Source organism: Mus musculus, chromosome 7, assembly GCF_000001635.26.
Source record: "Mus musculus strain C57BL/6J chromosome 7, GRCm38.p6 C57BL/6J".
NCBI classification, from domain to species: Eukaryota; Metazoa; Chordata; class Mammalia; order Rodentia; family Muridae; genus Mus; species Mus musculus.
In genome coordinates, this window is record NC_000073.6 from 47,181,444 (window position 1) to 47,196,512 (window position 15,069).

Below are 15,069 nucleotides of genomic sequence, written 5' to 3' on the forward strand. Positions count from 1 at the left end.
ATTTCCCTTATTTACATTTCAGATATTTTCCCCTTTCCAGGTCTCCCCTCTGGAAGCTCCTTATACCATCCCCACTCCCCCTGCCTCTATGAGTGTGTTTCCTCACCTACCCACCTAATCCTAGCTTCCTGCCCTGGCATTCCCCTACACTGGGGCACCAAACACCCTCAGGCCTAAGGGCTGCTCCTCCTACTGATGCCCAACAAGGCCATCCTCTGCCACATATGTGGCCAGAGCCATGGGTTCCTCCATGTGTACTCTTTGGACGGTGGTTCAGTCCCCTGAAGCTCTGGAGTGTCTGGCCTGTTGACACTTTTGCTCCCTCCATGGAACTGCAAACCCCCACAGATCTTTCAGTCTCTTCCTCAAATCCTCTATCCAGGACCCTACGCTCAGTCCAGCTTCAAGCATCCACCTCTGTATTTGTCAGGCTCTGGCAGAGCTTATCAGGAGACAGTCATATCAGGCTTCTTTAGCAAGCACTTGTTGACATCCACAATATTGTCCGGATTTGGTGACTGTATATGGGATGGATTCACAGGTGGGTCACAGTCTCTGCCCCACACTTCATCTCCATTATTTTCTCCTGTGAGTATTTTGTTCCTCCTTCTAAGAAGCACTGAAGCATTCACACTTTGGTCTTTCTTCTTCTTGGACTTCATAGGATCTGTGAATTGAATCTTTGGTATTCTGAACTTTTGGGCTAATATCCACTTATCAGTGAGCATGTACTGTGTGCATTCTTTTGTGACTGAGTTACATTACTCAGGATGATATTTTCAAGTTTTATTCATTTGCCTATGAATTTCATGAAGTCATTGTTTTTAAATGGCTGAATGGTTTTCCATTGTATAACTTTACCACATTTTCTGTATCCATTCCTTTGTTGAGGGACATCTAGGTCCTTTCCAGCTGGTTTTGTTGATTCTTTGTATAGTTCTTTTTGTTTCTACTTTGTTGATTTCAAATCTGAATTTGATTATTTCCTGCCATCTACTCCTCTTGGGTGTATTTGCTTCTTTTTGTTCTAGAACTTTCAGGTGCGTGGTCAATCTAATACTGTATGCTCTCTCCAGCTTCTTTTTGCAATCACTCAGAGCTATGAGTTTTCCTCTTTGTACTACTTTCACTGTGTCCCATAAGTTTGGGTTTGTTGTGCCTTCATGTTCACTAAACTCTAAAATGTCTTTAGTTTCTTCCTTGACTAAGTTATCCTTGAGTAGGGCATTGTTCAGCTTCCAGTTGTATGTAGGCTTTCTGTTGTTTTTGTGACTATTGAAGTCCAGCCTTAGTCTGTGATGATATGATAGGATGCATGGGATTATTTCAATCTTCTTTTCTGTTGAGGCCTGCTTTGTGACCAATTATATGGTCAGTTTTGGAGAAGGTATCATGCAGTGCTGAGAAGAAGGTATATTCTTTTGTTTTAGGATTCAATGTTCTATAGACATCTGTTCAATCCATTTGGGCCATAACTTCTGTTAGTTTCACTGTGTTTCATTTAGTTTGTGTTTCCATGATCTGTCCATTGCTGACAATGGGGCCTTGAAGTCTCCCACTATTGTTTTATGATGTGCAATGTGTGCTTTGAGCTTTAGTAAAGTTTCTTTTATGAATGTGGGTGCCCTTGCATTTGGAGCATAGATGTTCAGAATTGAGGGTTCTTCTTGGTAGATTTTTCCTTTGATGAGTATGAAGTGTCCTTCCTTATCTTTTTTGATAATTTTTGGTTGAATGATGACTTTAATGGATATTAGAATGACTACTCCAGCTTGTTTCTTGGGACCATTTTCTTGGAAAATTATTTTCCAGCCTTTTACTCTGAGGTAGTGTCTGTCTTTGATGCTGAGGTGCATTTCCTGTATGCACAAAATGCTGGGTCCTGTTTACTTATCCAGTCTTTGTGTCTATGTCTTTTTACTGGGGATTTGAGTCCAGATTTGATGTTAAGAGAGATGAAAGAATTGTGATTGTTGCTTCTTGTTATTTCTGTGTTTGTGTGGCTATCTTCTTTTGGGTTGGTTGACAGAAGATTCCTTCCTTGCTTATTCTAGGGTGTAGTTTTCCTCCTTGTGCTGGCCTTTTCCATCTATTATTCTATGTAGGGCTGGATTTGTGGAAAGACATTGTATAAATTTGGTTTTGTCATGGAATATCTTGGTTTCTCCATCTATAGTAATTGGGACTTTTGCTGGGTAGAGTAGCTTGGTTTAGCACTTGTGTTCTCTTAGCATCTGTATGACATCTGTGCAGGATCTTGTAGCTTTCATAGTCTCTGGTGACAAATCTGGTATAATTCTGATAGCTCTGCCTTTATATGTTACTTGACCCTTTTCCCTTACTGCTTTTAATATTCTTTCTTTGCTTTGTTCATTGGTGTTTTGACTATTATGGGAGGAATTTATTTTCTGACCCAATCTACTTGGATTTCTGTAGTCTTCTTATAGGTTTATGTGCATCTTTTTCTTTTATTAGGGAAGTTTTCTTCTATAATTATGTTGAAGGTAATTACTGACCCTTTAAGTTGGGAATTTTCACTCTCTTCTATACCTAGTATCCTTAGATTTGGTCTTCTCATTGTATCCTGTATTTCCTGGATGTTTTCTGTCATGAGCTTTTTGCATTTTCATTTTCTTTGACTGTTGTATCAATGTTTTCTATGGTATTTTCTGTATCTGAGATTCTCTCTTCTACCTCTTGTATTCTGTTGGTGATGCTTGTATCTATGACTCTTGATCTCTTTTCTAGGCTTTCTACCTCCAGGGTTGTCTCCCTTTGTGATTTATTTCTTGTTTCTATTTCCTGGAATGTTTTGTTCAATTCCTTCACCTGTTTGTGTTTTCCTGTAATTCTTTAAGGGATTTTTGTGTTTCCTCTTTAAGGGCTTTTTTAATGTTTATCTGTGTTCTCCTGTATTTCTTTAAGGGAGTTATTTATGTCTTTTAAAAAGTCCTCTATCATCATCATCATCATCATCATCATCATCATCATCATCATCATCATCATGAGTTGTGACTTTAAATCAGAGTCATGCTTTTCTGGTGTGTTGGAGTATCCATGGCTCACTGTGTTGAGAGAACTGGATTCTGATGATGTCAAGTAGACTTGGTTTCTATTGCTTTTGGTTTTGCCTTTGCTTCTAGCTATCCGGTTATCTCTGGTGTTAGCTGGTCTTGCTGTCTTTGACTGTGGCTTGTCCCTCCTGCAAGCCTGTGTGTCAGTACTCTTGGTAGAGCAGTTCTTTCTGGGAGTAATTTGGGTATGGAGAGCTGTGGGGCAGGGTCAGCTCTGGGGTGCAGTTGGAAACTGGAAGTATCCTGTCCAAGGCTGCTCTTCTCTTCCTGTGTTCTGAGGGTTCCAGGCATGTCCCTTTAAGCAGAAGTGGTGGTCTTACCTGTGCTCACAGGCTTGTCTGCACTCCTGCGAGTCAAGCTCTCTTGGTGGTATTTGGGTATGGAACACTGTGGCACAGGATCATCTCCTGGTGTGAGACCCTGAGGCCTTATATTGAGTGCACAACACCCCAAAATACAACTTGGCGACAAATCACTGCAATGGCAAGAGGTTTAGTGTTCCAGTGTTCATGGAATTTCTCAGGCTAGTAGGGAGAGTCAACCCTGAACTCAAAAATTACAGCACTTTTATACTTTTTTATGGGGGGTTGAACAGCTAAATTATAATTGGTCAGCAAAGCAGCAGTATATTTTTGAACTCATGGGTTAGCTCTTAACGTCATGGGAAATTGTGGCAAGGTCAGGGCGGTTTGTGGTCCTTCTCATAAATTAGTGTGAGGCAGGGCAGAGAAATTTTTCTGGGAACTGCTATTTCTGCTATGGTTATTTTCTGAGAACTGCTAATCATGTTTTGGCAGCTGCAGGCTTAGTCTGGTCATTTTGACCATTAGTTTGGAACGTCCCATCAGAAAGGAAGTGGTTGGGTGGTCTTGAATTTATTTTGGATTCTACACCAGCTACTTTGTCTTTACATTCAGGTACAGAATAATCACAGACAAGAGAGTCATGGTTCTGGACCTGTGTTATTTCCATGACAACAAAAGTTCCAAAGAAACAGCAAGAAAGCTTCAGAGAAGTTAGCATGAGAATTTGATTAATGCCAAGAAGGATGCAGGCATGATACTTTCTGATTAATGCTATTACTCGAGAGAGGTAGAAAAACTAAGTCAGTGGAGAGCTTTTGAAGGTGTTGTTGGATCACTGAGGCATGCCAAGTGAGTAAGCTGAGAGGAGAGTGGACAGTGGCCAAGTGCAGCAGGGCAGTGCTCACTCCAAAGCCACCTCTGAGGTCCGGGCAGAGGCTCTTCATCACAGCTCTGCTTTGTTTCTTGACATCTCCACCATGTTTTCAGGTGTCTCAGGAGTGTCCTGCAGTGCACTCTGGAGAACCATTTTGAGGGTCTGGTGCTTCAACCGATGCCTGAATGAGCCCACAAAGAAGTAAATGATGGGGTTGGCACAGCTGTTAATAGCAGTCAGGACAACTGATGTCAGATAAAGACTAAATTCAAATACACTAAAAACATTCTTTTTTTTTTTTTTTTTTTTTTTTTTTTTTTCTTTTTTTTTTTTTCCATTTTTTATTAGGTATTTAGCTCATTTACATTTCCAATGCTATACCAAAAGTCCCCCTTACCCACCCACCCCCACTCCCCTACCCACCCACTCCCCCCCTTTGGCCCTGGCGTTCCCCTGTACCGGGGCACACAAAGTCTGCGTGTCCAATGGGCCTCTCTTTCCAGTGATGGCCGACTAGGCCATCTTTTGATATATATGCAGCTAGAGTCAAGAGCTCAGGGGTACTGGTTAGTTCATAATGTTGTTCCACCTATAGGGTTGAAGATCCCTTTAGCTCCTTGGGTACTTTCTCTAGCTCCTCCATTGGGAGCCCTGTGATCCATCCATTAGCTGACTGTGAGCATCCACTTCTGTGTTCGCTAGGCCCCGGCATAGTCTCACAAGAGACAGCTACATCTGGGTCCTTTCGATAAAATCTTGCTAGTATATGCAATGGTGTCAGCGTTTGGATGCTGATTATGGGGTGGATCCCTGGATATGGCAGTCTCTACATGGTCCATCCTTTCATCTCAGCTCCAAACTTTGTTTCTGTAACTCCTTCCATGGGTGTTTTGTTCCCACTTCTAAGGAGGGGCATAGTGTCCACACTTCAGTCTTCATTTTTCTTGAGTTTCATGTGTTTAGGAAATTGTATCTTATATCGTGGGTATCCTAGGTTTTGGGCTAGTATCCACTTATCAGTGAGTACATATTGTGTGAGTTCCTTTGTGATTGTGTTACCTCACTCAGGATGATGCTCTCCAGGTCCATCCATTTGGCTAGGAATTTCATAAATTCATTCTTTTTAATAGCTGAGTAGTACTCCATTGTGTAGATGTACCACATTTTCTGTATCCATTCCTCTGTTGAGGGGCATCTGGGTTCTTTCCAGTTTCTGGCTATTATAAATAAGGCTGCTATGAACATAGTGGAGCATGTGTCCTTCTTACCAGTTGGGGCTTCTTCTGGATATATGCCCAGGAGAGGTATTGCTGGATCCTCCGGTAGTACTATGTCCAATTTTCTGAGGAACCGCCAGACTGATTTCCAGAGTGGTTGTACAAGCCTGCAATCCCACCAACAATGGAGGAGTGTTCCTCTTTCTCCACATCCTCGCCAGCATCTGCTGTCACCTGAATTTTTGATCTTAGCCATTCTCACTGGTGTGAGGTGGAATCTCAGGGTTGTTTTGATTTGCATTTCCCTGATGATTAAGGATGTTGAACATTTTTTCAGGTGCTTCTCTGCCATTCGGTATTCCTCAGGTGAGAATTCTTTGTTCAGTTCTGAGCCCCATTTTTTAAGGGGGTTATTTGATTTTCTGAGGTCCACCTTCTTGAGTTCTTTATATATGTTGGATATTAGTCCCCTATCTGATTTAGGATAGGTAAAGATCCTTTCCCAGTCTGTTGGTGGTCTTTTTGTCTTATAGACAGTGTCTTTTGCCTTGCAGAAACTTTGGAGTTTCATTAGGTCCCATTTGTCAATTCTCGATCTTACAGCACAAGCCATTGCTGTTCTGTTCAGGAATTTTTCCCCTGTGCCCATATCTTCAAGGCTTTTCCCCACTTTCTCCTCTATAAGTTTCAGTGTCTCTGGTTTTATGTGAAGTTCCTTGATCCACTTAGATTTGACCTTAGTACAAGGAGATAAGTATGGATCGATTCGCATTCTTCTACATGATAACAACCAGTTGTGCCAGCACCAATTGTTGAAAATGCTGTCTTTCTTCCACTGGATGGTTTTGGCTCCCTTGTCGAAGATCAAGTGACCATAGGTGTGTGGGTTCATTTCTGGGTCTTCAATTCTATTCCATTGGTCCACTTGTCTGTCTCTATACCAGTACCATGCAGTTTTTATCACAATTGCTCTGTAGTAAAGCTTTAGGTCAGGCATGGTGATTCCACCAGAGGTTCTTTTATCCTTGAGAAGAGTTTTTGCTATCCTCGGTTTTTTGTTATTCCAGATGAATTTGCAAATTGCTCCTTCTAATTCGTTGAAGAATTGAGTTGGAATTTTAATGGGGATTGCATTGAATCTGTAGATTGCTTTTGGCAAGATAGCCATTTTTACAATGTTGGTCCTGCCAATCCATGAGCATGGGAGATCTTTCCATCTTCTGAGATCTTCTTTAATTTCTTTCTTCAGGGACTTGAAGTTTTTATCATACAGATCTTTCACTTCCTTCGTTAGAGTCACGCCAAGATATTTTATATTATTTGTGGCTATTGAGAAGGGTGTTGTTTCCCTAATTTCTTTCTCAGCCTGTTTATTCTTTGTGTAGAGAAAGGCCATTGACTTGTTTGAGTTAATTTTATATCCAGCTACTTCACCGAAGCTGTTTATCAGGTTTAGGAGTTCTCTGGTGGAATTTTTAGGGTCACTTATATATACTATCATATCATCTGCAAAAAGTGATATTTTGACTTCCTCTTTTCCAATTTGTATCCCCTTGATGTCCTTTTGTTGTCGAATTGCTCTGGCTAATACTTCAAGTACTATGTTGAAAAGGTAGGGAGAAAGTGGGCAGCCTTGTCTAGTCCCTGATTTTAGTGGGATTGCTTCCAGCTTCTCTCCATTTACTTTGATGTTGGCTACTGGTTTGCTGTAGATTGCTTTTATCATGTTTAGGTATTGGCCTCACTAAAAACATTCTTAATCTTGGATAACAGGAACCAGTAGAAGCCACAGGGCAACCCGCAGAGGAGAAAAACCAAAAGGGTCAGCGTGATGGTCACGTATAATCTGGTAAGCTTCATCCGTCCAGCGCCACAGAACAACCTGGCCAGCAGAGCCAGGCTGGACACACAGAGGACTACAAACAAAAACATCAGGTATGCGGTAGTAAGGAAGTTCATTGCTAGACACCCATAGTCATCTTCATATTTGGTATCCAAGAAGCCGCAGAAATACCTATACAGAATGCAGAGCAATAGAGACAGGACCCAGATCATAGCACACATGACAGTTGATGTGTGTTCTGGGCGGTGGCAGCGATACCAGATGGGGCACATGACAGACAGGCAGCGCTCAATGCTGATGGCACTGAGCATGTTCAGGCCTGCGATGTAGAGAAGCACCCTGAAGGTGTAAAGGCAGTTGATAAAGATACTGTTGGGGGAGGAAAATGTGAGAATATGCTCTGTGGAAGCTATGATGTGGCAGAGGAGGAAGAGGAAGTCAGCCAGGGCCAAGTTTAGGATGTAGATTGAGAAGGCGTTCCTGCGCAAGCGGAAGAGCAGGAGCCAGAACACAATGGCGTTTCCTGTCAGCCCGACTAGTCCGAGGATGACGATCATCAAGTTTGTTATCAGAATCCTGATGCTGATACTTCTATGCATGGTTTCGTGCACTGGATTTGTTGTTGTGAGTGCCGTTGCCGAGGTTGAGGTGTTCAGGGCCCAAAACCCTGCACTGGTGCTGCTGGGAACACAAAGAAGAAATGAGGCCTTCACTATGAACACACCTTTTGTTTTCCTTTTTCCTATTTTTCTTTTCTTTTCCTTTTTGTTGTAGTTTTTAAATTTTTTTTCTATTGGATATTTTCTTTATTTAAATTTCAAATGTTATCCCCTTCCTCACTTTGCCCTCCTCCCAGAACCCCTCTATCCCCTCCTCCCTCCCCCTGCTTCTATGAGGGTGTTCCTCCACCTACACACCCAACCACTCCCACCTCTCTGCCCTTGATTCCCCTACACTGGGGCGTCTATGGAGCCTTCATAGGTCCAAGGGCCTCTTCTTCCACTGATGAATGACATGACCATCCTCTGCTACATATGCAGCTGGAGCCATGTGTACTCCTTTGTTGATGGCTTAGTCCCTGGGAGTTCTGCAAGGGCGGGGGTCTTGTTGGTTGATATTGTTGTTCTTCTTATGGGGTTGCAAACCCCTTCAACTCCCTCAGTCCTTTCTGTAACTCCTCTATTAGGGACCCTGTGCTTGGTCTAATGGTTGGCTGCTAACATCTGCTTCTGTATTTGTAAGGCTCTGGCAGAGCCTCTCAGGAGACAGCTATATCAGGCTCCTGTAAGCATGCATTTCTTTGCATCCACAATAGTGTCTGGGTTTGGTAATTGTATATGGGATGAATCCCCAGGTTGGACAGTTTGTGTGTGACATTTCTTTTAGTCTCTGCTCTACACTTTATGTCCATATTTGCTCCTGTGAGTATTTTGTTCTCCTTCTAAGAAGGACTGAAACGCCCACACTTTGGTCTTCCTTCCTACTGAGCTTTCAAACTGATTTCTAGAGTAGTTGTACCAGCGAACATTCCAAAAGTGTAGACCCAGAGACTGTCCAACCTGGGGATTCATCCCATATACAGTTACCATACCCAGACACCATTGTGGATGCCAAGAAGTGCATGCTGACAGGAGCCTGATATAGCTTTCTCCTGAGAGGCCCTGTCAGAGCCTTACAAATACAGCAATGAAGGAATTTTCCTTTTCTCCCACATTCTTGCCAGAATCTGCTGTCACTCATCTTCTGCTGAGTTTTTGATTTTAGCCATTCTGACTGGTGTGAGGTGGAATCTTAAGGTTGTTTTGATTGAACATACCTTTTGTTAAAGACATATTTTATTAATACATATTTGTTGGGAACAAACAAAAGAAACAATTCTAAGAACTACCATTTTATTTTCAAACTCCATTTAATCATAGAAACTAAATCCAAGGTCCCAGGACCCAGTGTTTGCTTTGGACTTCCCAATAGCCCAAAAGCTTCTATTAAAAGGAAATAGTTGTTCGAGTCCAGATATCTCAGGGTCAACTTCTCCATCTTGTTGGCAGGGTCATACTAATTTTCTCTTCCCAGGCCTAGGAACTTACTCCTAACCTGATTGGTGAAAACTCCCTTGTTCAACCCCACATGATTGGACAATGCTACACCCCATTCTTCTCCCCCATCATTAAGAATCCATTCCTTAAGTAATCTGTACAACATTCCTTCAGGGTTGTAGTTCAGCTCTTGGGTCTGTTCTGTGGCCCCATGGATCAGAATCAGGTTGATAACAATAAATTTTTGTCATCTGCACTGCCATGGTATTTGAGTTATGTTGGATTTATGTTGGATTTAAGCAGACCCCATGAAATATTAACTGTATAAGGTGATGAGTCTTACAAAGAGATTTTTAGGTGTTTATAATGCACTTTTTATGATCATTAATTAATTGTCAGGCCTAGCTTGCCTGCTAAGAAAAACTGTTTTGTGTTTCAGGGGAATTGATACAGGGTGGAAGAGGGCATGCAACTTATTAAGAACATCAAAGCCCTGGAACCCAACCCTCTCCTTTGAGCAGTCCCTCAGAATCATCACCTAGGTGTATAGATTACATGTGGATGGGAGAAAAGCCAGAGAAGTAATATCCAAAGCCAGTAAATATCCAACTTTGAGATGGCAGTCAATACTGTAGATTAAGAAACCATCCAGCTTAAACAAATTACAGACAGAGTGAGGAGTAGTTGACAACATGGAAGGGAATAGCAGTTGTCTATCAAGGAACATCAGAGACTGGAAGCTTTCTTTCTTAGTTCAGGAATTCACAGAGGCCCTCCAGGCCAAAGCAGGATGCAGACAGGCACCCAGGAATGAATGCAAGGCTTCCTCCTTGTGCTCTCTTAGAGACATCAGCCACTATGGTCCCAAGGGAATAGAAATGGAAGTAAGTGGAAACCCAGCAAACCTTTTACTCCCAATTATGGGGCTAAGAAATGTTCAAAGCTAACTACAGGGTATGAGGTATTTGTCTGTTATAGTGCACCAATAACTTCAAGAGGAACAAGTTATAGTTAGATTGTTGACTTGCATACTTGGGTTTGTAGAGTCCTCATTTAACATGGCCGAAAAAAAAAAAAAACCTTATGACTTAATCAGAGGAGTAATTTTCTGATCATGCCATGTGAGCTATTTCAATATTCATCGCTGATCTCTTGCAGTGCTGCTCAAGGCTCTGTGTCCTAACATCACTATAAGACCCGACTATGATGCCCTTCACCACTACACACTCTCCTCATGATGCCTGCATCATTACACACCCTCCGTTGGTGGAAATCATCTTGACACACTCCCATTGTGATGCTCTACAACATTTCACATGCCAACATGGAACTCTACCTCTCTACACAATACCACCATGATGCTCTTCATCACTACACACACCTAACATGATGGTATAGATAACTACACACTCCCACCGAGATGCTCTACAACACTATACATATCAACACAGTGCTCAACATCCCTACAGAGTTCCACCATGATGCTTTACATCACATGGGGAACCACAGTTAACTAGATCACTACTCAAGGATTGCTCAGCCCACAGTATATGTGGCCCTTTTATATCAATCATTAGTGAAGAAAATTCCTACAGACATGCCTGCCATCCAGTCTGATGGAGACATTTTCTCAATTCTCTCTTGGTTTGTCTAGGTTTGTGTTGAATTGACAAAAATCCCAACCCAACCCAACCAACCCAACCCAACCAAACAATAAATACCATGGTCAATAAAGAGAAATATTTCTGAGGGCATTTCAAGATTCTCTGGCCAGAGTCTATCCATTGCATGCTCAAGTGTGTAAACTAGAACAGTAATTTGAAAGACTCTCCTGTGTGACAAATGGCACCCCAGGATATTCTTACAGTAGTGGAAATGCTTTCTCAGGTTCATTTGCTGAGGTTCTCAGAGGCTACTGAAGTCATGACTCTTGTGTGTCCAGGTGTTAGACATAGCCATTTTTCTTGTGGTGCATCCAGAATACAAAAGTCTATGGATTGTGGAATTTTCCACTGGCATTCCAAAGGAAAGCTAGAAAGTCTGGCAGTGTGTAGCAGGGTGCATTCTTTACAGAAGACGCCCCCAAGAGTGTGATAAGTGAACCTTCAGAATAAAGCCTAAACTGCAATGTCAATCCCAGGCTGTTGGAGATGCCACAGGTAAAGAATTCTGCAGAGGAAAGGCACAGATACCAAGTGGAACCAGCTTCAGAGAGAGGCCAAGTGGGCTGCAAACAGGAAGTCTCTAGGAGTTTAGGTGTCCAAGCCTGTTGGCACTTATTTCATGATACCATATGCCCTAGATATTGGGCTTGGGCCACAGTGTGCTCTCTGCTGAGTTTTGTTCTTGCCGTGATGCGATCCTTTCTCTCCATTTCTCCATTTAACCCCATTGGGATGGCGATGTTTACTCTGTGCCACAGGTTGATGGGATTGTATAATTTTTATATTTTTACAGGAGATCATGGCTGAAAGTACATCCTGAGTCCCAGGAGAGTCTGAATATATAATATTGGATCTGCTAAAGCTTTGGGGAAATTTGTAGTTGGAGTGGGTAAAGGACTGTGTGAATTTTTCGTTGTGAGAGAGACAGAAGTCATTTGAGGATCAATCGTAAAACTTTGTGGTTTAAAGTGATATTTTGGGGGTGTCAGGTTGGGAAAGGATGGACTTTATCACAGATCATCTTGACTATAAATTTGATTAGGTTAAGAAACATGTTGGAGATCCATGAAGCATATATTTCTATATGTGTGTAAGGTCACCTCCAGAGATCAGCTGATGAGAATAGATGCAATAAATATATTAAACCATTGGTGGACGCCATATGATGTTTGTGTTGCTGGAATTTGGGGCCTACTTGGATAAAATAGGTCAGTGGCAGTGTGTTTCTTGGGATCACAGCTTTCTCTAGCATCATCTCTGTATGCTGAGTTCATTCATTAGTTCTAGTGGTCTTTGGGGGACTTAAAGCTGTTAATATAAATCAGACCTTGTCACCTGAAAAATCTGCACATTCTCACTCTTAATTAATATTTACATCTTTTATCTTGCCAGAACTCAGCATCAAGGACTTTTAGTACTGTGATGGTTTGTGTATGCTTGGCTCAGGATGTGGCATGATTAGGTGTGGCCCTGTTGGAGTAGGTGTGTCATTGTGGGTGTAGGTTATAAGACCCTCATCCTAGCTGTATGAAAGCCACTATTCCACTAGCTGCCTTCAGATGAAGATGTAGAACTCTCAGCTCCTCCTGTACTATGCATAGCTGCCTGGATGCTGCTATGCTCCTGCCTTGATGATAATGGACTGAACCTCTGACCCTGTAAACCCACCACCAATTAAATACAGTTCTTATAAGAGTTTCCTTGGTCATGGTGTCTATTCACAGCAGTAAAACCCTAACTAAGACAAGTACTATGTTGAATCATATAGTAGAACCCATCTTTGACTTTTCTTGTTTTATTTGATATCTTAGTTTTTCCTATAATATCAGCTGGGCCTCACAGAGTATGGTGTTTATCATGTTGAGACACACTTCTTTTGGACCTATCCATTAAGATTCACTTTTGGTATTTTGAAAGGAATGAATTTTATGAAATGCCATTTTTTTGCATCTTTTTGGACGATTGTACTTGAGTTTTGTTTTTTTTGTGTGTGTATGTGTGGCAATGTGTGTGTGTGTGTGTTTGTGTGTGTGTGTGTATGCATGTGGGCAGGGCAGAGTCTGATGTTCATTGTTGTTTTTCTCAATTGCTTGATAGCTTAGTTATATATATATATTTTATTATTATTTTTATTAGATAGCTTCTTTATATACATTTCAAATTTCAAATGCTATCCCAAAAGTTCCCCATACCCTCCCCCCAACCCCCCCTACCCACCCACTCTCACTTCTTGGCCCTGGCATTCCCCTGTACTGAGGCATATAAAGTTTGCAAGACCAATGGGCCTCTCTTCCCAGTGATGGCTGACTAGGCCATCTTCTGATACATATGCAGCTAGAGACACGAGCTCCAGGGGGTAGTGGTTAGTTTATATTGTTCTTCCACCTATAGTGTTGCAGATCCCTTTAGCTCCTTGGGTACTTTCTCTAACTCCTCCATTGGGGGCTGTGTGATCCATCCAATAGCTGACTGTGAGCATCCACTTCTGTGTGATAGTTTAGTTTTTAAGACAGAACATCTCACTGAGGCTACAGCTCACTCATTTAGTCAGACTAATTGGCCTGAAAGCCCCCAAGGACCCTCCTCTCTGTGCTTCCTTTACAGGTATGTGCCACACCTGGCTTTTATGTGAGATGCCAGGTATTTGACTTCTGGGCCTCATGCTTGTGCAAAAGGCACTTTACCACCCGAATAATCTTCCCAGAATCTCCTCTCCTCTATTTTGTTCATTAGTGAAAGTCATGATCTCTTTTCTTCTAATGGTAAGGACTGACACTGAGGCTTGTGTGTGCTAAATACCCATATCACCCTCAGGCCTCCTTGAAATCTCTTGAGCATGTTGGCAAGCATACAATCTATGTATTCAAGGAGTGGGTTATAGATTTAGTGCTCACAATCTGGCTGTGTGCACCTAGAGATTCTAAGTAGCCTGCTCATTTACTCTGAGCTCCCAAACTTGAGGCTTGTGATGATCTTGCTGTTGGTGGGAGTGGGGTGTGGTGTGGGGTGGGGTGTTGTCACCACTAGGGGGAAGACCAAGCCCAGGTTTGTCCTATGTGGAAGGGGATATTTGCCTTCAGTAGTCTCCACTGGCTCTGTGTTAGATGCAGGCACCTCTTCTGCTCACCAGCACGTGCTCAGGTACTTTAGCACTCTTTCTCCCTGTGGTGTACCCATAGCACTCAATGGTTTGGTATTGATTTCATGTTTTTTCATCAGTCATTACTGCCTGGGACTGGGAGAGGGGTGTAGTGGGCATTGTGGTAGGAAACACTGACATCCCTAAGCCCACAGAGACCATGTAGCATTGGGAGGAACAGGATATTTCTGTTGCAGGCTTCCTTTTGCTGAGGTAAATTCATGGTTAAAAATAGCATGCTCAGATACAGGTAAGCAGGCCAGGGCAGAACCCAACCAACAGTGGGCTTCTGTTCTTCCCATCTGGCATGGGGATAGGTCCAGAGGCTTCACAATGGTCTCTGTCTTGGGAACAGACATCTATAAGGCTCTGACCAACACCAGAACCTCACACATTGCCATACATACAGACACACAAAACCAAAACTAAAGTACAATCATCCAAAAATTCTAAGGCAACACCTTGAGGATTATACTTTGTCTTAAGTTATTGGCTGGGACATTAGTCAGTGATGTGTCATGTGAAGTTTGGAGTTGGATGCTGGGATATATTGAAGTCAGTTATACTAGAGAGCTAATGGATGGAGGAATCCGCACTATGTCACGGATCCCCTAAAGCCCAGACTAAGGCTGCTGTTGCAGCAAGTGAAACCAAAACCAGTCCCTTTAGGGAACAGTCTCTGTGGCCTGCCAGGGTGGGATTAGAGAGTCAGTATGAAAACGCTGGCCAGTGGATGAGGTGTTTTAGCTCTGTCTAGTGTTGGATCTCACTGAAATAGGGCTGATATTCTGTAAGGCTAAGAAACAGGTTCCCTTTCCTGCCTTATCTTCCAGTGGGTGGAGTCTTCTGTCACGGTGAGGTGGGGTAGAGATTGGAGAGACAGCCATTAGTTCTGGGCTAGTGTAGTTCTAGAGGCT

At 42.4% G+C, this 15,069-nt stretch overlaps 1 pseudogene across 1 annotated transcript; it reads right to left on the reverse strand.

Annotated features, from left to right (window-relative positions):
• Positions 1 to 4,273: 4,273 nt before the first annotated feature.
• Mrgpra6 (MAS-related GPR, member A6) lies at positions 4,274 to 7,973 on the reverse strand (annotated as a pseudogene). The gene has a single exon (NR_131899.1). The product of NR_131899.1 is annotated as an MAS-related GPR, member A6, transcript variant 2 (transcript).
• Between the last annotated feature and the right edge of the window lie 7,096 nt (positions 7,974 to 15,069).